The sequence below is a fragment of the Lissotriton helveticus genome, chromosome 5_1 (assembly GCF_964261635.1).
Source record: "Lissotriton helveticus chromosome 5_1, aLisHel1.1, whole genome shotgun sequence".
In the NCBI taxonomy this organism is placed as follows: domain Eukaryota; kingdom Metazoa; phylum Chordata; class Amphibia; order Caudata; family Salamandridae; genus Lissotriton; species Lissotriton helveticus.
The window spans coordinates 1,648,612,690-1,648,633,342 of NC_136065.1; the positions used below are offsets into that span (position 1 = coordinate 1,648,612,690).

The following is a 20,653-nucleotide window of genomic DNA, read 5'->3' on the forward strand; positions in this document are numbered from 1 at the left end:
GTCTTTCAGTTAAATTTTACTGTAAGTAGCTGATACAGCACTGTTTGCAGCTCCTCAGTATATGGTTATCCCGTGACAACAATGTTTTCATCATATTTATTATTCTACAAATGTATTTTTAAATGCACTGATGTGGTGTTTGCATGCTATGCAAGACGGCACATCATGGAATGTTTATAAGGAGCATCGAATAGGATTGTGATATTTGCACCTGGAAGAGTCGGACACGCAGATCCTGAAAAGAAGTAAAAACTCTCTAGCTTTACTAGAGCTACTTTACTTTTAGTGAAATGGTTTATGAAAACCCAGTAAGCTGCTCCAGGTGAGGCTCAAACTCACAACCTCGGCATGCCTCAATGCAAGTACTTCTGTGTAAGTACCGCACGCTAACCGATTGCGCCACTGGAGCTCACTGTTCTCATACCTCCCCAGTTGAGCCATCTAGAGCTGACCAAGTAGATACTGGCACTGCTCCCTTATTCACTGTGCAAGATCGACTCACATGCTAGCATGTTATCATGACTATTAAAAACTACAGTCCTAATGGAACAGATTTGATAATTCTGCTATATCATGTGCTCTGTCTATTGAACACCACATATATTTGCCAGTTCTGACACAGTCTAGGAGAAACTTATGATTATTTGTAATTAGCACATCGTAAGAATTTCCTAAAAAATGAAACATAGTCACCTAAGGCAGACGAGGTGGCCCAGTGGTTAAGGCGATGGACTGCTAATCCATTGTGCTCTGCACGCGTGGGTTTGAATCCCACCTTCGTCGGAACGCCATCAGACACTCTTTTGAAGGTGGGCATGTCTCGTAGTACAATTACACTCTCTTTCAAGACACAGCCATAATCCACTAGAAGGGCCCAACTGACTATTCCATTTTGGCAATTATGTCAAATTAAGGGAAGTGTTTTGTGCTTAATTGAAATTAGATCTTTCATGAAGTGTCCAGAGGATTGCCTTTCCCTCACTCCTGGCCTTCTAACTAACCCTGGTCGTAGTGGGCGTAGTGGGGCTCCGCGGAGCTACGCGGAGTGGGCGAGAAGCTACGCCCACTACCGCACTCCGCCTAGCCCCACTACGCACCTCCCTCCCGCTCTCCCCTACATACATTATTTAAGCAACTACCCTTAATAAAACAATTTTAAAGCACTTACCGTGTCCGGGGCTCGTCCGGGGCTCCCTCTTGGAATAGCGTCGTCCTGGATACCAATGCCCATGCGCGGGAGGCTGCGCATGCACATTGGTATCCAGGAAGGGACGCTATTCCAAGAGGGAGCCCCGGAAGAGCCCCGGACATGGTAAGTGCTTTAAAAATTGTTTTATTAAGGTTAGTTGCTTAAATAATGTATGTAGGGGAGGGCGGGAGGGAGGCGGGTGGCGGCCGAATCGGCTACGCCCACGGAGTGGGCGTAGTGTTGCCGGCTACGCTGTCTACGCAAAATGCGTAGAAGGCAACACTACGCCTACTCCGTGGGCGTGGGCGATTCGGACGCCCAGGGTTACTTCTAACCAGTTTGGATAGATAGACTGATAAGAAAGCAGCTCTTACTCCTAAAGTTTCAGCCATCTCAAGTGTATGACTGTTGACATATGTCTGCCCCACAGAGACAGATCACTTCTAATAAGTGAGTTCTCTATCTGTCACTGATTGTGGACATACTAACTAGAGCTATCAGTATGGTCATAAATGTGAATACTCTTATGTTCTCAAATCAAAATGGAGTTTTTCCTACTTCCAAGAAAAGTGTCTTAAGCATGCTCTTCAATTTGTGCACGCATGTAGACATTCAAATGCAACTGCATTTCCATACAGTCTCAAAATCATAGATATCTTCATACCGCAGTAAGAATACATGAAGCGATTTACATACTGCAGGCAGGCTGGCCTTGTAGCTCAGTGGCAGAGCACTGGTCTTGTAAACCAGGGGTCATGAGTTCAAGCCTCATCAGGGCCTTTTTATATGTGAGTTTCTGTATGTTGTTTCCAAGTCATTCTTTCTAGGAGTCACACCTTGTCTTAAGTTTGCTTATTGACAAGCTTCCCTTTCCTGCTTTCATCGTATCAAGAAGACTTCATGAAAACCATTGAACCATAAACTATGGCCTCACCCCTTCCGATCGCCTGACGAACGCCTGACAAACGCCATTCTCACCCCGACGGGCAAGCCCTGCAGGGCAAAGCTAAATAAGCCATGCATATTTGAAGTTCCTTTGAAAGTCAGAGCGAGGACTATGACCTCTGTTCAGACTGAGTCTGCATCCACAGAAAGGATGAAATAAGGATCTAGAAATTTCACCAAGGAGATGTGAACTTCATCCCCCTTAAAATACTTTTCCTCCCAGATGCCCCGGCTCTTAGGCAAATGAGGTTAATCTTCAAAACCCCACCCCCACTAACCATAAATATCCGACTCTCCTGCTGTCCATTCAAATGATACAAGGTATCTTGTACATAGAGAGAATGTGAGAAAAAGCAGAATCGCTTCATAGATTTGGTGACCTTGGATGGGTGGGCTGGATAAAGAAGTGAACCTGATTTCGGGAAAAGGAGTATCGTGATGGGGATGAGGAAAAGAGAACATGGACCACATTCACAAGTTAGAGAAATAAATATATTAGGTTGAATGGTTTTAAAAAGTTAACTTTGAGCATGAATTGTTTTTTTAAACTGCAAAGAATAAAAAAAATCAATGTGGGATTGGAGGCACAATCTGAGCAGAAAGCACCATAAGCTGCTATGGTGCAACTCTTATGTTGACTAGAAACATTAATATGATGACGCTCTTCTTTTGATATGTCTTTCAGTTAAATTTTACTGTAAGTAGCTGATACAGCACTGTTTGCAGCTCCTCAGTATATGGTTATCCCGTGACAACAATGTTTTCATCATATTTATTATTCTACAAATGTATTTTTAAATGCACTGATGTGGTGTTTGCATGCTATGCAAGACGGCACATCATGGAATGTTTATAAGGAGCATCGAGTAGGATTGTGATATTTGCACCTGGAAGAGTCGGACACGCAGATCCTGAAAAGAAGTAAAAACTCTCTAGCAAGGGCCGTCTTTCCCCTGAGTTTAATCTTTACTTTTAGTGAAATGGTTTATGAAAAACCAGTGAGCTGCTCCAGGTGAGGCTCGAACTCACAACCTCGGCATGCCTCAATGCAAGTACTGCTGTATAAGTAACGCGCATTGCGCCACTGGAGCTCACTGTTCTCATACCTCCCCAGTTGAGCCATCTAGAGCTGACCAAGTAGATACTGGCACTGCTCCCTTATTCACTGTGTAAGATCGACTCACATGCTAGCATGTTATCATGACTATTAAAAACTACAGTCCTAATGGAACAGATTTGATAATTCTGCTATATCATGTGCTCTGTCTATTGAACACCACATATATTTGCCAGTTCTGACACAGTCTAGGAGAAACTTATGATTATTTGTAATTAGCACATCGTAAGAATTTCCTAAAAAATGAAACATAGTCACCTAAGGCAGACGAGGTGGCCGAGTGGTTAAGGCGATGGACTGCTAATCCATTGTGCTCTGCACGCGTGGGTTCAAATCCCACCTTCGTCGGAACGCCATCAGACACTCTTTTGAAGGTGGGCATGTCTCGTAGTACAATTACACTCTCTTTCAAGACACAGCCATAATCCACTAGAAGGGCCCAACTGACTATTCCATTTTGGCAATTATGTCAAATTAAGGGAAGTGTTTTGTGCTTAATTGAAATTAGATCTTTCATGAAGTGTCCAGAGGATTGCCTTTCCCTCACTGCTGGCCTTCTAACTAACCCTGGTCGTAGTGGGCGTAGTGGGGCTCCGCGGAGCTACGCGGAGTGGGCGAGAAGCTACGCCCACTCCCGCACTCCGCGTAGCCCCACTACGCACCTCCCTCCCGCTCTCCCCTACATACATTATTTAAGCAACTACCCTTAATAAAACAATTTTAAAGCACTTACCGTGTCCAGGGCTCGTCCGGGGCTCCCTCTTGGAATAGCGTCATCCTAGATACCAATGCCCATGCGCGGGAGGCCGCGCATGCGCATTGGTATCCAGGAAGGGACGCTATTCCAAGAGGGAGCCCCGGAAGAGCCCCGGACATGGTAAGTGCTTTAAAAATTGTTTTATTAAGGTTAGTTGCTTAAATAATGTATGTAGGGGAGGGCGGGAGGGAGGTGGGTGGCGGCCGAATCGGCTACGCACACGGAGTGGGCGTAGTGTTGCCGGCTACGCTGTCTACGCAAAATGCGTAGAAGGCAACACTACACCTACTCCGTGGGCGTAGCCGATTCGGACGCCCAGGGTTACTTCTAACCAGTTTGGATAGATAGACTGATAAGAAAGCAGCTCTTACTCCTAAAGTTTCAGCCATCTCAAGTGTATGACTGTTGACATATGTCTGCCCCACAGAGACAGATCACTTCTAATAAGTGAGTTCTCTATCTGTCACTGATTGTGGACATACTAACTAGAGCTATCAGTATGGTCATAAATGTGAATACTCTTATGTTCTCAAATCAAAATGGAGTTTTTCCTACTTCCAAGAAAAGTGTCTTAAGCATGCTCTTCAATTTGTGCACGCATGTAGACATTCAAATGCAACTGCATTTCCATACAGAGTCTCAAAATCATAGATATCTTCATACCGCAGTAAGAATACATGAAGCGATTTACATACTGCAGGCAGGCTGGCCTTGTAGCTCAGTGGCAGAGCACTGGTCTTGTAAACCAGGGGTCATGAGTTCAAGCCTCATCAGGGCCTTTTTATATGTGAGTTTCTGTATGTTGTTTCCAAGTCATTCTTTCTAGGAGTCACACCTTGTCTTAAGTTTGCTTATTGACAAGCTTCCCTTTCCTGCTTTCATCGTATCAAGAAGACTTCATGAAAACCATTGAACCATAAACTATGGCCTCACCCCTTCCGATCGCCTGACGAATGCCTGACAAACGCCATTCTCACCCCGCCGGGCAAGCCCTGCCGGGCAAAGCTAAATAAGCCATGCATATTTGAAGTTCCTTTGAAAGTCAGAGCGAGGACTATGACCTCTGTTCAGACTGAGTCTGCATCCACAGAAAGGATGAAATAAGGATCTAGAAATTTCACCAAGGAGATGTGAACTTCATCCCCCTTAAAATACTTTTCCTCCCAGATGCCCCGGCTCTTAGGCAAATGAGGTTAATCTTCAAAACCCCACCCCCACTAACCATAAATATCCGACTCTCCTGCTGTCCATTCAAATGATACAAGGTATCTTGTACATAGAGAGAATGTGAGAAAAAGCAGAATCGCTTCATAGATTTGGTGACCTTGGATGGGTGGGCTGGATAAAGAAGTGAACCTGATTTTGGGAAAAGGAGTATCGTGATGGGGATGAGGAAAAGAGAACATGGACCACATTCACAAGTTAGAGAAATAAATATATTAGGTTGAATGGTTTTAAAAAGTTAACTTTGAGCATGAATTGTTTTTTTAAACTGCAAAGAATAAAAAAAATCAATGTGGGATTGGAGGCACAATCTGAGCAGAAAGCACCATAAGCTGCTATGGTGCAACTCTTATGTTGACTAGAAACATTAATATGATGACGCTCTTCTTTTGATATGTCTTTCAGTTAAATTTTACTGTAAGTAGCTGATACAGCACTGTTTGCAGCTCCTCAGTATATGGTTATCCCGTGACAACAATGTTTTCATCATATTTATTATTCTACAAATGTATTTTTAAATGCACTGATGTGGTGTTTGCATGCTATGCAAGACGGCACATCATGGAATGTTTATAAGGAGCATCGAATAGGATTGTGATATTTGCACCTGGAAGAGTCGGACACGCAGATCCTGAAAAGAAGTAAAAACTCTCTAGCAAGGGCCGTCTTTCCCCTGGGTTTAATCTTTACTTTTAGTGAAATGGTTTATGAAAAACCAGTAAGCTGCTCCTGGTGAGGCTCGAACTCACAACCTCGGCATGCCTCAATGCAAGTACTGCTGTATAAGTACCGCGCGCTAACCGATTGCGCCACTGGAGCTCACTGTTCTCATACCTCCCCAGTTGAGCCATCTAGAGCTGACCAAGTAGATACTGGCACTGCTCCCTTATTCACTGTGCAAGATCGACTCACATGCTAGCATGTTATCATGACTATTAAAAACTACAGTCCTAATGGAACAGATTTGATAATTCTGCTATATCATGTGCTCTGTCTATTGAACACCACATATATTTGCCAGTTCTGACACAGTCTAGGAGAAACTTATGATTATTTGTAATTAGCACATCGTAAGAATTTCCTAAAAAATGAAACATAGTCACCTAAGGCAGACGAGGTGGCCGAGTGGTTAAGGCGATGGACTGCTAATCCATTGTGCTCTGCACGCGTGGGTTCGAATCCCACCTTCGTCGGAACGCCATCAGACACTCTTTTGAAGGTGGGCATGTCTCGTAGTACAATTACACTCTCTTTCAAGACACAGCCATAATCCACTAGAAGGGCCCAACTGACTATTCCATTTTGGCAATTATGTCAAATTAAGGGAAGTGTTTTGTGCTTAATTGAAATTAGATCTTTCATGAAGTGTCCAGAGGATTGCCTTTCCCTCACTCCTGGCCTTCTAACTAACCCTGGTCGTAGTGGGCGTAGTGGGGCTCCGCGGAGCTACGCGGAGTGGGCGAGAAGCTACGCCCACTCCCGCACTCCGCGTAGCCCCACTACGCACCTCCCTCCCGCTCTCCCCTACATACATTATTTAAGCAACTACCCTTAATAAAACAATTTTAAAGCACTTACCGTGTCCGGGGCTCGTCCGGGGCTCCCTCTTGGAATAGCGTCGTCCTGGATACCAATGCCCATGCGCGGGAGGCCGCGCATGCGCATTGGTATCCAGGAAGGGACGCTATTCCAAGAGGGAGCCCCGGAAGAGCCCCGGACATGGTAAGTGCTTTAAAAATTGTTTTATTAAGGTTAGTTGCTTAAATAATGTATGTAGGGGAGGGCGGGAGGGAGGCGGGTGGCGGCCGAATCGGCTACGCCCACGGAGTGGGCGTAGTGTTGCCGGCTACGCTGTCTACGCAAAATGCGTAGAAGGCAACACTACGCCTACTCCGTGGGCGTAGCCGATTCGGACGCCCAGGGTTACTTCTAACCAGTTTGGATAGATAGACTGATAAGAAAGCAGCTCTTACTCCTAAAGTTTCAGCCATCTCAAGTGTATGACTGTTGACATATGTCTGCCCCACAGAGACAGATCACTTCTAATAAGTGAGTTCTCTATCTGTCACTGATTGTGGACATACTAACTAGAGCTATCAGTATGGTCATAAATGTGAATACTCTTATGTTCTCAAATCAAAATGGAGTTTTTCCTACTTCCAAGAAAAGTGTCTTAAGCATGCTCTTCAATTTGTGCACGCATGTAGACATTCAAATGCAACTGCATTTCCATACAGAGTCTCAAAATCATAGATATCTTCATACCGCAGTAAGAATACATGAAGCGATTTACATACTGCAGGCAGGCTGGCCTTGTAGCTCAGTGGCAGAGCACTGGTCTTGTAAACCAGGGGTCATGAGTTCAAGCCTCATCAGGGCCTTTTTATATGTGAGTTTCTGTATGTTGTTTCCAAGTCATTCTTTCTAGGAGTCACACCTTGTCTTAAGTTTGCTTATTGACAAGCTTCCCTTTCCTGCTTTCATCGTATCAAGAAGACTTCATGAAAACCATTGAACCATAAACTATGGCCTCACCCCTTCCGATCGCCTGACGAATGCCTGACAAACGCCATTCTCACCCCGCCGGGCAAGCCCTGCCGGGCAAAGCTAAATAAGCCATGCATATTTGAAGTTCCTTTGAAAGTCAGAGCGAGGACTATGACCTCTGTTCAGACTGAGTCTGCATCCACAGAAAGGATGAAATAAGGATCTAGAAATTTCACCAAGGAGATGTGAACTTCATCCCCCTTAAAATACTTTTCCTCCCAGATGCCCCGGCTCTTAGGCAAATGAGGTTAATCTTCAAAACCCCACCCCCACTAACCATAAATATCCGACTCTCCTGCTGTCCATTCAAATGATACAAGGTATCTTGTACATAGAGAGAATGTGAGAAAAAGCAGAATCGCTTCATAGATTTGGTGACCTTGGATGGGTGGGCTGGATAAAGAAGTGAACCTGATTTTGGGAAAAGGAGTATCGTGATGGGGATGAGGAAAAGAGAACATGGACCACATTCACAAGTTAGAGAAATAAATATATTAGGTTGAATGGTTTTAAAAAGTTAACTTTGAGCATGAATTGTTTTTTTAAACTGCAAAGAATAAAAAAAATCAATGTGGGATTGGAGGCACAATCTGAGCAGAAAGCACCATAAGCTGCTATGGTGCAACTCTTATGTTGACTAGAAACATTAATATGATGACGCTCTTCTTTTGATATGTCTTTCAGTTAAATTTTACTGTAAGTAGCTGATACAGCACTGTTTGCAGCTCCTCAGTATATGGTTATCCCGTGACAACAATGTTTTCATCATATTTATTATTCTACAAATGTATTTTTAAATGCACTGATGTGGTGTTTGCATGCTATGCAAGACGGCACATCATGGAATGTTTATAAGGAGCATCGAATAGGATTGTGATATTTGCACCTGGAAGAGTCGGACACGCAGATCCTGAAAAGAAGTAAAAACTCTCTAGCAAGGGCCGTCTTTCCCCTGGGTTTAATCTTTACTTTTAGTGAAATGGTTTATGAAAAACCAGTAAGCTGCTCCTGGTGAGGCTCGAACTCACAACCTCGGCATGCCTCAATGCAAGTACTGCTGTATAAGTACCGCGCGCTAACCGATTGCGCCACTGGAGCTCACTGTTCTCATACCTCCCCAGTTGAGCCATCTAGAGCTGACCAAGTAGATACTGGCACTGCTCCCTTATTCACTGTGCAAGATCGACTCACATGCTAGCATGTTATCATGACTATTAAAAACTACAGTCCTAATGGAACAGATTTGATAATTCTGCTATATCATGTGCTCTGTCTATTGAACACCACATATATTTGCCAGTTCTGACACAGTCTAGGAGAAACTTATGATTATTTGTAATTAGCACATCGTAAGAATTTCCTAAAAAATGAAACATAGTCACCTACGGCAGACGAGGTGGCCGAGTGGTTAAGGCGATGGACTGCTAATCCATTGTGCTCTGCACGCGTGGGTTCGAATCCCACCTTCGTCGGAACGCCATCAGACACTCTTTTGAAGGTGGGCATGTCTCGTAGTACAATTACACTCTCTTTCAAGACACAGCCATAATCCACTAGAAGGGCCCAACTGACTATTCCATTTTGGCAATTATGTCAAATTAAGGGAAGTGTTTTGTGCTTAATTGAAATTAGATCTTTCATGAAGTGTCCAGAGGATTGCCTTTCCCTCACTCCTGGCCTTCTAACTAACCCTGGTCGTAGTGGGCGTAGTGGGGCTCCGCGGAGCTACGCGGAGTGGGCGAGAAGCTACGCCCACTCCCGCACTCCGCGTAGCCCCACTACGCACCTCCCTCCCGCTCTCCCCTACATACATTATTTAAGCAACTACCCTTAATAAAACAATTTTAAAGCACTTACCGTGTCCGGGGCTCGTCCGGGGCTCCCTCTTGGAATAGCGTCGTCCTGGATACCAATGCCCATGCGCGGGAGGCCGCGCATGCGCATTGGTATCCAGGAAGGGACGCTATTCCAAGAGGGAGCCCCGGAAGAGCCCCGGACATGGTAAGTGCTTTAAAAATTGTTTTATTAAGGTTAGTTGCTTAAATAATGTATGTAGGGGAGGGCGGGAGGGAGGCGGGTGGCGGCCGAATCGGCTACGCCCACGGAGTGGGCGTAGTGTTGCCGGCTACGCTGTCTACGCAAAATGCGTAGAAGGCAACACTACGCCTACTCCGTGGGCGTAGCCGATTCGGACGCCCAGGGTTACTTCTAACCAGTTTGGATAGATAGACTGATAAGAAAGCAGCTCTTACTCCTAAAGTTTCAGCCATCTCAAGTGTATGACTGTTGACATATGTCTGCCCCACAGAGACAGATCACTTCTAATAAGTGAGTTCTCTATCTGTCACTGATTGTGGACATACTAACTAGAGCTATCAGTATGGTCATAAATGTGAATACTCTTATGTTCTCAAATCAAAATGGAGTTTTTCCTACTTCCAAGAAAAGTGTCTTAAGCATGCTCTTCAATTTGTGCACGCATGTAGACATTCAAATGCAACTGCATTTCCATACAGAGTCTCAAAATCATAGATATCTTCATACCGCAGTAAGAATACATGAAGCGATTTACATACTGCAGGCAGGCTGGCCTTGTAGCTCAGTGGCAGAGCACTGGTCTTGTAAACCAGGGGTCATGAGTTCAAGCCTCATCAGGGCCTTTTTACATGTGAGTTTCTGTATGTTGTTTCCAAGTCATTCTTTCTAGGAGTCACACCTTGTCTTAAGTTTGCTTATTGACAAGCTTCCCTTTCCTGCTTTCATCGTATCAAGAAGACTTCATGAAAACCATTGAACCATAAACTATGGCCTCACCCCTTCCGATCGCCTGACGAATGCCTGACAAACGCCATTCTCACCCCGCCGGGCAAGCCCTGCCGGGCAAAGCTAAATAAGCCATGCATATTTGAAGTTCCTTTGAAAGTCAGAGCGAGGACTATGACCTCTGTTCAGACTGAGTCTGCATCCACAGAAAGGATGAAATAAGGATCTAGAAATTTCACCAAGGAGATGTGAACTTCATCCCCCTTAAAATACTTTTCCTCCCAGATGCCCCGGCTCTTAGGCAAATGAGGTTAATCTTCAAAACCCCACCCCCACTAACCATAAATATCCGACTCTCCTGCTGTCCATTCAAATGATACAAGGTATCTTGTACATAGAGAGAATGTGAGAAAAAGCAGAATCGCTTCATAGATTTGGTGACCTTGGATGGGTGGGCTGGATAAAGAAGTGAACCTGATTTCGGGAAAAGGAGTATCGTGATGGGGATGAGGAAAAGAGAACATGGACCACATTCACAAGTTAGAGAAATAAATATATTAGGTTGAATGGTTTTAAAAAGTTAACTTTGAGCATGAATTGTTTTTTTAAACTGCAAAGAATAAAAAAAATCAATGTGGGATTGGAGGCACAATCTGAGCAGAAAGCACCATAAGCTGCTATGGTGCAACTCTTATGTTGACTAGAAACATTAATATGATGACGCTCTTCTTTTGATATGTCTTTCAGTTAAATTTTACTGTAAGTAGCTGATACAGCACTGTTTGCAGCTCCTCAGTATATGGTTATCCCGTGACAACAATGTTTTCATCATATTTATTATTCTACAAATGTATTTTTAAATGCACTGATGTGGTGTTTGCATGCTATGCAAGACGGCACATCATGGAATGTTTATAAGGAGCATCGAATAGGATTGTGATATTTGCACCTGGAAGAGTCGGACACGCAGATCCTGAAAAGAAGTAAAAACTCTCTAGCAAGGGCCGTCTTTCCCCTGAGTTTAATCTTTACTTTTAGTGAAATGGTTTATGAAAAACCAGTAAGCTGCTCCAGGTGAGGCTCGAACTCACAACCTCGGCATGCCTCAATGCAAGTACTGCTGTATAAGTACCGCGCGCTAACCGATTGCGCCACTGGAGCTCACTGTTCTCATACCTCCCCAGTTGAGCCATCTAGAGCTGACCAAGTAGATACTGGCACTGCTCCCTTATTCACTGTGCAAGATCGACTCACATGCTAGCATGTTATCATGACTATTAAAAACTACAGTCCTAATGGAACAGATTTGATAATTCTGCTATATCATGTGCTCTGTCTATTGAACACCACATATATTTGCCAGTTCTGACACAGTCTAGGAGAAACTTATGATTATTTGTAATTAGCACATCGTAAGAATTTCCTAAAAAATGAAACATAGTCACCTAAGGCAGACGAGGTGGCCGAGTGGTTAAGGCGATGGACTGCTAATCCATTGTGCTCTGCACGCGTGGGTTCGAATCCCACCTTCGTCGGAACGCCATCAGACACTCTTTTGAAGGTGGGCATGTCTCGTAGTACAATTACACTCTCTTTCAAGACACAGCCATAATCCACTAGAAGGGCCCAACTGACTATTCCATTTTGGCAATTATGTCAAATTAAGGGAAGTGTTTTGTGCTTAATTGAAATTAGATCTTTCATGAAGTGTCCAGAGGATTGCCTTTCCCTCACTCCTGGCCTTCTAACTAACCCTGGTCGTAGTGGGCGTAGTGGGGCTCCGCGGAGCTACGCGGAGTGGGCGAGAAGCTACGCCCACTCCCGCACTCCGCATAGCCCCACTACGCACCTCCCTCCCGCTCTCCCCTACATACATTATTTAAGCAACTACCCTTAATAAAACAATTTTAAAGCACTTACCGTGTCCGGGGCTCGTCCGGGGCTCCCTCTTGGAATAGCGTCGTCCTGGATACCAATGCCCATGCGCGGGAGGCCGCGCATGCGCATTGGTATCCAGGAAGGGACGCTATTCCAAGAGGGAGCCCCGGAAGAGCCCCGGACATGGTAAGTGCTTTAAAAATTGTTTTATTAAGGTTAGTTGCTTAAATAATGTATGTAGGGGAGGGCGGGAGGGAGGCGGGTGGCGGCCGAATCGGCTACGCACCCGGAGTGGGCGTAGTGTTGCCGGCTACGCTGTCTACGCAAAATGCGTAGAAGGCAACACTACACCTACTCCGTGGGCGTAGCCGATTCGGACGCCCAGGGTTACTTCTAACCAGTTTGGATAGATAGACTGATAAGAAAGCAGCTCTTACTCCTAAAGTTTCAGCCATCTCAAGTGTATGACTGTTGACATATGTCTGCCCCACAGAGACAGATCACTTCTAATAAGTGAGTTCTCTATCTGTCACTGATTGTGGACATACTAACTAGAGCTATCAGTATGGTCATAAATGTGAATACTCTTATGTTCTCAAATCAAAATGGAGTTTTTCCTACTTCCAAGAAAAGTGTCTTAAGCATGCTCTTCAATTTGTGCACGCATGTAGACATTCAAATGCAACTGCATTTCCATACAGAGTCTCAAAATCATAGATATCTTCATACCGCAGTAAGAATACATGAAGCGATTTACATACTGCAGGCAGGCTGGCCTTGTAGCTCAGTGGCAGAGCACTGGTCTTGTAAACCAGGGGTCATGAGTTCAAGCCTCATCAGGGCCTTTTAATATGTGAGTTTCTGTATGTTGTTTCCAAGTCATTCTTTCTAGGAGTCACACCTTGTCTTAAGTTTGCTTATTGACAAGCTTCCCTTTCCTGCTTTCATCGTATCAAGAAGACTTCATGAAAACCATTGAACCATAAACTATGGCCTCACCCCTTCCGATCGCCTGACAAACGCCATTCTCACCCCGCCGGGCAAGCCCTGCCGGGCAAAGCTAAATAAGCCATGCATATTTGAAGTTCCTTTGAAAGTCAGAGCGAGGACTATGACCTCTGTTCAGACTGAGTCTGCATCCACAGAAAGGATGAAATAAGGATCTAGAAATTTCACCAAGGAGATGTGAACTTCGTCGTCCTGGATACCAATGCCCATGCGCGGGAGGCCGCGCATGCGCATTGGTATCCAGGAAGGGACGCTATTCCAAGAGGGAGCCCCGGAAGAGCCCCGGACATGGTAAGTGCTTTTAAAATTGTTTTATTAAGGTTAGTTGCTTAAATAATGTATGTAGGGGAGGGCGGGAGGGAGGCGGGTGGCGGCCGAATCGGCTACGCCCACGGAGTGGGCGTAGTGTTGCCGGCTACGCTGTCTACGCAAAATGCGTAGAAGGCAACACTACGCCTACTCCGTGGGCGTAGCCGATTCGGACGCCCAGGGTTACTTCTAACCAGTTTGGATAGATAGACTGATAAGAAAGCAGCTCTTACTCCTAAAGTTTCAGCCATCTCAAGTGTATGACTGTTGACATATGTCTGCCCCACAGAGACAGATCACTTCTAATAAGTGAGTTCTCTATCTGTCACTGATTGTGGACATACTAACTAGAGCTATCAGTATGGTCATAAATGTGAATACTCTTATGTTCTCAAATCAAAATGGAGTTTTTCCTACTTCCAAGAAAAGTGTCTTAAGCATGCTCTTCAATTTGTGCACGCATGTAGACATTCAAATGCAACTGCATTTCCATACAGAGTCTCAAAATCATAGATATCTTCATACCGCAGTAAGAATACATGAAGCGATTTACATACTGCAGGCAGGCTGGCCTTGTAGCTCAGTGGCAGAGCACTGGTCTTGTAAACCAGGGGTCATGAGTTCAAGCCTCATCAGGGCCTTTTTACATGTGAGTTTCTGTATGTTGTTTCCAAGTCATTCTTTCTAGGAGTCACACCTTGTCTTAAGTTTGCTTATTGACAAGCTTCCCTTTCCTGCTTTCATCGTATCAAGAAGACTTCATGAAAACCATTGAACCATAAACTATGGCCTCACCCCTTCCGATCGCCTGACGAATGCCTGACAAACGCCATTCTCACCCCGCCGGGCAAGCCCTGCCGGGCAAAGCTAAATAAGCCATGCATATTTGAAGTTCCTTTGAAAGTCAGAGCGAGGACTATGACCTCTGTTCAGACTGAGTCTGCATCCACAGAAAGGATGAAATAAGGATCTAGAAATTTCACCAAGGAGATGTGAACTTCATCCCCCTTAAAATACTTTTCCTCCCAGATGCCCCGGCTCTTAGGCAAATGAGGTTAATCTTCAAAACCCCACCCCCACTAACCATAAATATCCGACTCTCCTGCTGTCCATTCAAATGATACAAGGTATCTTGTACATAGAGAGAATGTGAGAAAAAGCAGAATCGCTTCATAGATTTGGTGACCTTGGATGGGTGGGCTGGATAAAGAAGTGAACCTGATTTCGGGAAAAGGAGTATCGTGATGGGGATGAGGAAAAGAGAACATGGACCACATTCACAAGTTAGAGAAATAAATATATTAGGTTGAATGGTTTTAAAAAGTTAACTTTGAGCATGAATTGTTTTTTTAAACTGCAAAGAATAAAAAAAATCAATGTGGGATTGGAGGCACAATCTGAGCAGAAAGCACCATAAGCTGCTATGGTGCAACTCTTATGTTGACTAGAAACATTAATATGATGACGCTCTTCTTTTGATATGTCTTTCAGTTAAATTTTACTGTAAGTAGCTGATACAGCACTGTTTGCAGCTCCTCAGTATATGGTTATCCCGTGACAACAATGTTTTCATCATATTTATTATTCTACAAATGTATTTTTAAATGCACTGATGTGGTGTTTGCATGCTATGCAAGACGGCACATCATGGAATGTTTATAAGGAGCATCGAATAGGATTGTGATATTTGCACCTGGAAGAGTCGGACACGCAGATCCTGAAAAGAAGTAAAAACTCTCTAGCTTTACTAGAGCTACTTTACTTTTAGTGAAATGGTTTATGAAAACCCAGTAAGCTGCTCCAGGTGAGGCTCAAACTCACAACCTCGGCATGCCTCAATGCAAGTACTTCTGTGTAAGTACCGCACGCTAACCGATTGCGCCACTGGAGCTCACTGTTCTCATACCTCCCCAGTTGAGCCATCTAGAGCTGACCAAGTAGATACTGGCACTGCTCCCTTATTCACTGTGCAAGATCGACTCACATGCTAGCATGTTATCATGACTATTAAAAACTACAGTCCTAATGGAACAGATTTGATAATTCTGCTATATCATGTGCTCTGTCTATTGAACACCACATATATTTGCCAGTTCTGACACAGTCTAGGAGAAACTTATGATTATTTGTAATTAGCACATCGTAAGAATTTCCTAAAAAATGAAACATAGTCGCCTAAGGCAGACGAGGTGGCCGAGTGGTTAAGGCGATGGACTGCTAATCCATTGTGCTCTGCACGCGTGGGTTCGAATCCCACCTTCGTCGGAATGCCATCAGACACTCTTTTGAAGGTGGGCATGTCTCGTAGTACAATTACACTCTCTTTCAAGACACAGCCATAATCCACTAGAAGGGCCCAACTGACTATTCCATTTTGGCAATTATGTCAAATTAAGGGAAGTGTTTTGTGCTTAATTGAAATTAGATCTTTCATGAAGTGTCCAGACGATTGCCTTTCCCTCACTCCTGGCCTTCTAACTAACCCTGGTCGTAGTGGGCGTAGTGGGACTCCGCGGAGCTACGCGGAGTGGGCGAGAAGCTACGCCCACTCCCGCACTCCGCGTAGCCCCACTACGCACCTCCCTCCCGCTCTCCCCTACATACATTATTTAAGCAACTACCCTTAATAAAACAATTTTAAAGCACTTACCGTGTCCGGGGCTCGTCCGGGGCTCCCTCTTGGAATAGCGTCGTCCTGGATACCAATGCCCATGCGCGGGAGGCCGCGCATGCGCATTGGTATCCAGGAAGGGACGCTATTCCAAGAGGGAGACCCGGAAGAGCCCCGGACATGGTAAGTGCTTTAAAAATTGTTTTATTAAGGTTAGTTGCTTAAATAATGTATGTAGGGGAGGGCGGGAGGGAGGCGGGTGGCGGCCGAATCGGCTACGCCCACGGAGTGGGCGTAGTGTTGCCGGCTACGCTGTCTACGCAAAATGCGTAGAAGGCAACACTACGCCTACTCCGTGGGCGTAGCCGATTCGGACGCCCAGGGTTACTTCTAACCAGTTTGGATAGATAGACTGATAAGAAAGCAGCTCTTACTCCTAAATTTTCAGCCATCTCAAGTGTATGACTGTTGACATATGTCTGCCCCACAGAGACAGATCACTTCTAATAAGTGAGTTCTCTATCTGTCACTGATTGTGGACATACTAACTAGAGCTATCAGTATGGTCATAAATGTGAATACTCTTATGTTCTCAAATCAAAATGGAGTTTTTCCTACTTCCAAGAAAAGTGTCTTAAGCATGCTCTTCAATTTGTGCACGCATGTAGACATTCAAATGCAACTGCATTTCCATACAGAGTCTCAAAATCATAGATATCTTCATACCGCAGTAAGAATACATGAAGCGATTTACATACTGCAGGCAGGCTGGCCTTGTAGCTCATTGGCAGAGCACTGGTCTTGTAAACCAGGGGTCATGAGTTCAAGCCTCATCAGGGCCTTTTTATATGTGAGTTTCTGTATGTTGTTTCCAAGTCATTCTTTCTAGGAGTCACACCTTGTCTTAAGTTTGCTTATTGACAAGCTTCCCTTTCCTGCTTTCATCGTATCAAGAAGACTTCATGAAAACCATTGAACCATAAACTATCGCCTCACCCCTTCCGATCGCCTGACGAACGCCTGTCAAACGCCATTTTCACCCCGCCGGGCAAGCCCTGCCGGGCAAAGCTAAATAAGCCATGCATATTTGAAGTTCCTTTGAAAGTCAGAGCGAGGACTATGACCTCTGTTCAGACTGAGTCTGCATCCACAGAAAGGATGAAATAAGGATCTAGAAATTTCACCAAGGAGATGTGAACTTCATCCCCCTTAAAATACTTTTCCTCCCAGATGCCCCGGCTCTTAGGCAAATGAGGTTAATCTTCAAAACCCCACCCCCACTAACCATAAATATCCGACTCTCCTGCTGTCCATTCAAATGATACAAGGTATCTTGTACATAGAGAGAATGTGAGAAAAAGCAGAATCGCTTCATAGATTTGGTGACCTTGGATGGGTGGGCTGGATAAAGAAGTGAACCTGATTTCGGGAAAAGGAGTATCGTGATGGTGATGAGGAAAAGAGAACATGGACCACATTCACAAGTTAGAGAAATAAATATATTAGGTTGAATGGTTTTAAAAAGTTAACTTTGAGCATGAATTGTTTTTTTAAACTGCAAAGAATAAAAAAAATCAATGTGGGATTGGAGGCACAATCTGAGCAGAAAGCACCATAAGCTGCTATGGTGCAACTCTTATGTTGACTAGAAACATTAATATGATGACGCTCTTCTTTTGATATGTCTTTCAGTTAAATTTTACTGTAAGTAGCTGATACAGCACTGTTTGCAGCTCCTCAGTATATGGTTATCCCGTGACAACAATGTTTTCATCATATTTATTATTCTACAAATGTATTTTTAAATGCACTGATGTGGTGTTTGCATGCTATGCAAGACGGCACATCATGGAATGTTTATAAGGAGCATCGAATAGGATTGTGATATTTGCACCTGGAAGAGTCGGACACGCAGATCCTGAAAAGAAGTAAAAACTCTCTAGCTTTACTAGAGCTACTTTACTTTTAGTGAAATGGTTTATGAAAACCCAGTAAGCTGCTCCAGGTGAGGCTCAAACTCACAACCTCGGCATGCCTCAATGCAAGTACTTCTGTGTAAGTACCGCACGCTAACCGATTGCGCCACTGGAGCTCACTGTTCTCATACCTCCCCAGTTGAGCCATCTAGAGCTGACCAAGTAGATACTGGCACTGCTCCCTTATTCACTGTGCAAGATCGACTCACATGCTAGCATGTTATCATGACTATTAAAAACTACAGTCCTAATGGAACAGATTTGATAATTCTGCTATATCATGTGCTCTGTCTATTGAACACCACATATATTTGCCAGTTCTGACACAGTCTAGGAGAAACTTATGATTATTTGTAATTAGCACATCGTAAGAATTTCCTAAAAAATGAAACATAGTCACCTAAGGCAGACGAGGTGGCCCAGTGGTTAAGGCGATGGACTGCTAATCCATTGTGCTCTGCACGCGTGGGTTCGAATCCCACCTTCGTCGGAACGCCATCAGACACTCTTTTGAAGGTGGGCATGTCTCGTAGTACAATTACACTCTCTTTCAAGACACAGCCATAATCCACTAGAAGGGCCCAACTGACTATTCCATTTTGGCAATTATGTCAAATTAAGGGAAGTGTTTTGTGCTTAATTGAAATTAGATCTTTCATGAAGTGTCCAGACGATTGCCTTTCCCTCACTCCTGGCCTTCTAACTAACCCTGGTCGTAGTGGGCGTAGTGGGGCTCCGCGGAGCTACGCGGAGTGGGCGAGAAGCTACGCCCACTACCGCACTCCGCGTAGCCCCACTACGCACCTCCCTCCCGCTCTCCCCTACATACATTATTTAAGCAACTACCCTTAATAAAACAATTTTAAAGCACTTACCGTGTCCGGGGCTCGTCCGGGGCTCCCTCTTGGAATAGCGTCGTCCTGGATACCAATGCCCATGCGCGGGAGGCTGCGCATGCGCATTGGTATCCAGGAAGGGACGCTATTCCAAGAGGGAGCCCCGGAAGAGCCCCGGACATGGTAAGTGCTTTAAAAATTGTTTTATTAAGGTTAGTTGCTTAAATAATGTATGTAGGGGAGGGCGGGAGGGAGGCGGGTGGCGGCCGAATCGGCTACGCCCACGGAGTGGGCGTAGTGTTGCCGGCTACGCTGTCTACGCAAAATGCGTAGAAGGCAACACTACGCCTACTCCGTGGGCGTGGGCGATTCGGACGCCCAGGGTTACTTCTAACCAGTTTGGATAGATAGACTGATAAGAAAGCAGCTCTTACTCCTAAAGTTTCAGCCATCTCAAGTGTATGACTGTTGACATATGTCTGCCCCACAGAGACAGATCACTTCTAATAAGTGAGTTCTCTATCTGTCACTGATTGTGGACATACTAACTAGAGCTATCAGTATGGTCATAAATGTGAATACTCTTATGTTCTCAAATCAAAATGGAGTTTTTCCTACTTCCAAGAAAAGTGTCTTAAGCATGCTCTTCAATTTGTGCACGCATGTAGACATTCAAATGCAACTGCATTTCCATACAGAGTCTCAAAATCATAGATATCTTCATACCGCAGTAAGAATACATGAAGCGATTTACATATTGCAGGCAGGCTGGCCTTGTAGCTCAGTGGCAGAGCACTGGTCTTGTAAACCAGGGGTCATGAGTTCAAGCCTCATCAGGGCCTTTTTATATGTGAGTTTCTGTATGTTGTTTCCAAGTCATTCTTTCTAGGAGTCACACCTTGTCTTAAGTTTGCTTATTGACAAGCTTCCCTTTCCTGCTTTCATCGTATCAAGAAGACTTCATGAAAACCATTGAACCATAAACTATGGCCTCACCCCTTCCGATCGCCTGACGAACGCCTGACAAACGCCATTCTCACCCCGACGGGCAAGCCCTGCAGGGCAAAGCTAAATAAGCCATGCATATTTGAAGTTCCTTTGAAAGTCAGAGCGAGGACTATGACCTCTGTTCAGACTGAGTCTGCATCCACAGAAAGGATGAAATAAGGATCTAGAAATTTCACCAAGGAGATGTGAACTTCATCCCCCTTAAAATACTTTTCCTCCCAGATGCCCCGGCTCTTAGGCAAATGAGGTTAATCTTCAAAACCCCACCCCCACTAACCATAAATATCCGACTCTCCTGCTGTCCATTCAAATGATACAAGGTATCTTGTACATAGAGAGAATGTGAGAAAAAGCAGAATCGCTTCATAGATTTGGTGACCTTGGATGGGTGGGCTGGATAAAGAAGTGAACCTGATTTCGGGAAAAGGAGTATCGTGATGGGGATGAGGAAAAGAGAACATGGACCACATTCACAAGTTAGAGAA

The 20,653-nt window shown here is 44.6% G+C and overlaps 21 non-coding genes across 21 annotated transcripts; 15 read left to right on the top strand and 6 right to left on the bottom strand.

Moving 5' to 3' along the window:
* Nucleotides 1-314: 314 nt before the first annotated feature.
* On the bottom strand, nucleotides 315-409 carry TRNAV-UAC (transfer RNA valine (anticodon UAC)). The gene is made up of 2 exons: nucleotides 372-409; nucleotides 315-350 (listed from the first exon to the last, which is right to left on the bottom strand). It is a non-coding gene; the product is annotated as a tRNA-Val (tRNA).
* A 292-nt stretch (nucleotides 410-701) lies between these two features.
* On the top strand, nucleotides 702-783 carry TRNAS-GCU (transfer RNA serine (anticodon GCU)). Its single transcript has one exon. It is a non-coding gene; the product is annotated as a tRNA-Ser (tRNA).
* Nucleotides 784-1,897: 1,114 nt separating this feature from the next.
* On the top strand, nucleotides 1,898-1,969 carry TRNAT-UGU (transfer RNA threonine (anticodon UGU)). The gene has a single exon. It is a non-coding gene; the product is annotated as a tRNA-Thr (tRNA).
* A 1,548-nt stretch (nucleotides 1,970-3,517) lies between these two features.
* TRNAS-GCU (transfer RNA serine (anticodon GCU)) lies at nucleotides 3,518-3,599 on the top strand. Its single transcript has one exon. It is a non-coding gene; the product is annotated as a tRNA-Ser (tRNA).
* A 1,116-nt stretch (nucleotides 3,600-4,715) lies between these two features.
* TRNAT-UGU (transfer RNA threonine (anticodon UGU)) lies at nucleotides 4,716-4,787 on the top strand. The gene has a single exon. It is a non-coding gene; the product is annotated as a tRNA-Thr (tRNA).
* A 1,169-nt stretch (nucleotides 4,788-5,956) lies between these two features.
* TRNAI-UAU (transfer RNA isoleucine (anticodon UAU)) lies at nucleotides 5,957-6,051 on the bottom strand. The gene is made up of 2 exons: nucleotides 6,014-6,051; nucleotides 5,957-5,992 (listed from the first exon to the last, which is right to left on the bottom strand). It is a non-coding gene; the product is annotated as a tRNA-Ile (tRNA).
* A 292-nt stretch (nucleotides 6,052-6,343) lies between these two features.
* On the top strand, nucleotides 6,344-6,425 carry TRNAS-GCU (transfer RNA serine (anticodon GCU)). Its single transcript has one exon. It is a non-coding gene; the product is annotated as a tRNA-Ser (tRNA).
* Nucleotides 6,426-7,541: 1,116 nt separating this feature from the next.
* On the top strand, nucleotides 7,542-7,613 carry TRNAT-UGU (transfer RNA threonine (anticodon UGU)). The gene has a single exon. It is a non-coding gene; the product is annotated as a tRNA-Thr (tRNA).
* A 1,169-nt stretch (nucleotides 7,614-8,782) lies between these two features.
* On the bottom strand, nucleotides 8,783-8,877 carry TRNAI-UAU (transfer RNA isoleucine (anticodon UAU)). Its single transcript has 2 exons — nucleotides 8,840-8,877; nucleotides 8,783-8,818 (listed from the first exon to the last, which is right to left on the bottom strand). It is a non-coding gene; the product is annotated as a tRNA-Ile (tRNA).
* A 292-nt stretch (nucleotides 8,878-9,169) lies between these two features.
* Nucleotides 9,170-9,251, top strand: TRNAS-GCU (transfer RNA serine (anticodon GCU)). The gene has a single exon. It is a non-coding gene; the product is annotated as a tRNA-Ser (tRNA).
* A 1,116-nt stretch (nucleotides 9,252-10,367) lies between these two features.
* TRNAT-UGU (transfer RNA threonine (anticodon UGU)) lies at nucleotides 10,368-10,439 on the top strand. Its single transcript has one exon. It is a non-coding gene; the product is annotated as a tRNA-Thr (tRNA).
* Nucleotides 10,440-11,608: 1,169 nt separating this feature from the next.
* TRNAI-UAU (transfer RNA isoleucine (anticodon UAU)) lies at nucleotides 11,609-11,703 on the bottom strand. The gene is made up of 2 exons: nucleotides 11,666-11,703; nucleotides 11,609-11,644 (listed from the first exon to the last, which is right to left on the bottom strand). It is a non-coding gene; the product is annotated as a tRNA-Ile (tRNA).
* A 292-nt stretch (nucleotides 11,704-11,995) lies between these two features.
* TRNAS-GCU (transfer RNA serine (anticodon GCU)) lies at nucleotides 11,996-12,077 on the top strand. Its single transcript has one exon. It is a non-coding gene; the product is annotated as a tRNA-Ser (tRNA).
* Nucleotides 12,078-13,193: 1,116 nt separating this feature from the next.
* Nucleotides 13,194-13,265, top strand: TRNAT-UGU (transfer RNA threonine (anticodon UGU)). The gene has a single exon. It is a non-coding gene; the product is annotated as a tRNA-Thr (tRNA).
* Nucleotides 13,266-14,306: 1,041 nt separating this feature from the next.
* TRNAT-UGU (transfer RNA threonine (anticodon UGU)) lies at nucleotides 14,307-14,378 on the top strand. The gene has a single exon. It is a non-coding gene; the product is annotated as a tRNA-Thr (tRNA).
* A 1,155-nt stretch (nucleotides 14,379-15,533) lies between these two features.
* On the bottom strand, nucleotides 15,534-15,628 carry TRNAV-UAC (transfer RNA valine (anticodon UAC)). The gene is made up of 2 exons: nucleotides 15,591-15,628; nucleotides 15,534-15,569 (listed from the first exon to the last, which is right to left on the bottom strand). It is a non-coding gene; the product is annotated as a tRNA-Val (tRNA).
* Nucleotides 15,629-15,920: 292 nt separating this feature from the next.
* Nucleotides 15,921-16,002, top strand: TRNAS-GCU (transfer RNA serine (anticodon GCU)). Its single transcript has one exon. It is a non-coding gene; the product is annotated as a tRNA-Ser (tRNA).
* Nucleotides 16,003-17,118: 1,116 nt separating this feature from the next.
* Nucleotides 17,119-17,190, top strand: TRNAT-UGU (transfer RNA threonine (anticodon UGU)). Its single transcript has one exon. It is a non-coding gene; the product is annotated as a tRNA-Thr (tRNA).
* Nucleotides 17,191-18,345: 1,155 nt separating this feature from the next.
* Nucleotides 18,346-18,440, bottom strand: TRNAV-UAC (transfer RNA valine (anticodon UAC)). The gene is made up of 2 exons: nucleotides 18,403-18,440; nucleotides 18,346-18,381 (listed from the first exon to the last, which is right to left on the bottom strand). It is a non-coding gene; the product is annotated as a tRNA-Val (tRNA).
* Nucleotides 18,441-18,732: 292 nt separating this feature from the next.
* Nucleotides 18,733-18,814, top strand: TRNAS-GCU (transfer RNA serine (anticodon GCU)). The gene has a single exon. It is a non-coding gene; the product is annotated as a tRNA-Ser (tRNA).
* Nucleotides 18,815-19,930: 1,116 nt separating this feature from the next.
* TRNAT-UGU (transfer RNA threonine (anticodon UGU)) lies at nucleotides 19,931-20,002 on the top strand. The gene has a single exon. It is a non-coding gene; the product is annotated as a tRNA-Thr (tRNA).
* The last annotated feature ends 651 nt before the right edge of the window (nucleotides 20,003-20,653 follow it).